We start from the raw sequence: 2,940 nt of genomic DNA, 5'->3' as shown, positions 1-2,940 counted from the left end.
CTAAATCACCGAGCCACCCGGGCTGCCCTCAATTTGATTATTTTCAATTCGATTCGATTCGATTCAATTATTTTCGATTCGAATCTATTTGATTCGTTTCAATTATTTTCGATTTCATTTCAATATTTTCGATTATATTCGATTATTTTTGGTTCGAATTGATTCACTTATTTTCGATTCCATTCTTTTCTATTCGATTCGATCATTTTCGATTCGATTCGATTATTTTTGATTCAATTCGATTATTTTCAATTCAATTCAATTCGGTAATTTCCGATTCGATTCGATGCGAATCAATTAGTTTCAATTCGATTCGATTCAATTATTTTCGATCGATTTGATTAGATTATTTTCGATTCGATTCGATAATTTTAAATTCAATTAGGTTCAATTCGTTTCGATTCGATCTTTTCGATCCGATTCGATTATTTTTGATTCGTTTAGATTATTTTCGATTCGATTCGATTCTTTTTGATTCTATTCATTTCCATTATTTTCGATTCGATTCGATGTGAATCGATTATTTTCGAATCTATTCGTTTCAATTCGATTCGATTCGATTATTTTCCATTCGATTCTATTATTTCCGATTCGATTCAATTTGAATAATTTCGATTCGATTTGATTATTTTCGATTCGATTAGATTCGATTATTTTCGATTCGATTGGAACGGATTCGATTCAATTATTTTCGATTCTATTCGATTATTTTCGATTCGAATCGATTCTTTTCGATTGGATTTGATTATTTTCCATTCGAATCGATTCGATTATTTTCTTTTTTTTTTTAATTTTTATTTATTTATGATAGTCACACAGAGAGAGAGAGAGGCAGAGACACAGGCAGAGGGAGAAGCAGGCTCCATACACTGGGAGCCCGATGTGGGATTCGATCCCGGGTCTCCAGGATCGCGCCCTAGGCCGAAGGCAGGCGCCAAACCGCTGCGCCACCTAGGGATCCCTTATTTTCTTTTTTTAAAATTTATTTATGATAGTCACACAGACACACACAGAGAGAGAGAGGCAGAGGCACAGGCAGAGGGAGAAGCAGGCTCCATGCACCGGGAGCCTGACGTGGGATTCGATCCCGGGTCTCCAGGATCGCGCCCTGGGCCAAAGGCAGGCGCTAAACCGCTGCGCCACCCAGGGATCCCGGTTCGATTATTTTCGATTCGATTATTTTCGATTTGATTCGATTCGATTTGATTATTTTCACCTCGATGCGATTCGATTATTTTTTATTCAATTCGGTTCGATTCGATTCAATTATTTTTGATTTGGTGTGATTTTTTTCGATTCGATTCGATTTGATTCGATTATTTTCTATTCGATTCGATTGGATTCGGTTAGATTATTTTCAATTTGATTCGATTATTTTCGATTCGATTTTATTATTTTCAGTTCTATTCAATTTGATTACATTTGATTCTTTACGATTCGATTCGATTCTTTTCAAATCGATTCTGTTCTTTCAATTCGATTATTTTCGATTCGATTATTTTCGATTCGATTCAATTATTTTCGATTCAAATCGATTCTATTATTTTCAATTCGATACAATGCGAATCTATTATATTTGATTCGATTCGATTCGATTATTTTCGATTCGATTCGATTCAATTATTTTCGATTCGAATCTATTTGTTTCGTTTCAATTATTTTCGATTCGATTTCAATATTTTCGATTAGATTAGATTATTTTTGGTTCGAATCGATTCGCTTATTTTCGAATGCATTATTTTTTATTTGATTCGATTATTTTTGATTCGATTCGATTCGATTCGATAATTTGGGTTTGTTTCGATTTATTTTCGTTTCAATGTGATTCGATTATTTTTTATTCAATTCGGTTTGATTCGATTCGATTATTTTTTATACAATTCGATTCGATTCGATTCGATTATTTTTTATATGGTTTGCTTATTTTCGATTTGATTCGATTGGATTAGATTCGATTATTTTCGATTCGATTTGATCATTTTCAATTCGATTCGATACTTTGGGTTTGATTCGATTTGATTATTTTCTCTTCGATACGATTAGATTATTTTTTATTCAATTCGGCTTGATTCGATTCGGTTATTTTTGATACAATTCCATTCGATTCGATTATTTTTGATTTGGTTCGCTTATTTTCTATTTGATTCGATTCGATTTGATTATTTTCGATTCGATTCGATTGGATTAGATTCGATTATCTTCGATTCGATTCGATCATTTTCGATTCGATTCGATTATTTTCGATTTGAATCGATTTGATTATTTTCGATTCGATTTTTCGATTCGATTTGATTATTTTTGATTCGATTCGATGCGAATCGATTATTTTCATTTCAATTCGATTCAGTTCGATTATTTTCTATTTGATTTGATCGATTATTTTGATTTGATTTAATTCGATTACTTTCAATACGATTCGTTTCGATTCGATTAAATTATTTTCGATTCGATTCGATTTTTTTCGATTTGATTTGATTCGATTCAATTATTTTTGATTCGATTCGATTCAATTCGATTATTTTTGAGTCGATTCGATTCGATTCGAATAGATGATTTTCGATTAGATTTGTTTCTTTTCGATTCGATTATTTTCAATTCAAATAGATTCGATTCTTTTCGATTTGATTCTTTTTGATTTGATTCGATTATTTTGATTAGATCGAGTCTTTTCGATTCGATTCGATTATTTTCGATTAGAATATTTTCTATTCTATTCTATTCGATTCAATTCTATTCCATTATTTTCTATTCAATTCGTTTTGACTCTTTTCGATTCGATTATATCCCATTCGATCGTTTATTTTCGATTCAATTCGAGTTGATTCGATTATTTTCGTTTTGATTCGATTCGATCAATTATTTTGGTTTCAATTCGATTCGAGTCGATTATTTTTGATTCGATTCAATTGGATTATATTTGATTAGATTTGATTCGATTCG

The sequence above is a fragment of the Canis lupus genome, unplaced genomic scaffold (assembly GCF_011100685.1).
Source record: "Canis lupus familiaris isolate Mischka breed German Shepherd unplaced genomic scaffold, alternate assembly UU_Cfam_GSD_1.0 chrUn_S161H321, whole genome shotgun sequence".
In the NCBI taxonomy this organism is placed as follows: Eukaryota; Metazoa; Chordata; class Mammalia; order Carnivora; family Canidae; genus Canis; species Canis lupus.
Note: the sequence above shows the minus strand (reverse complement) of the source record.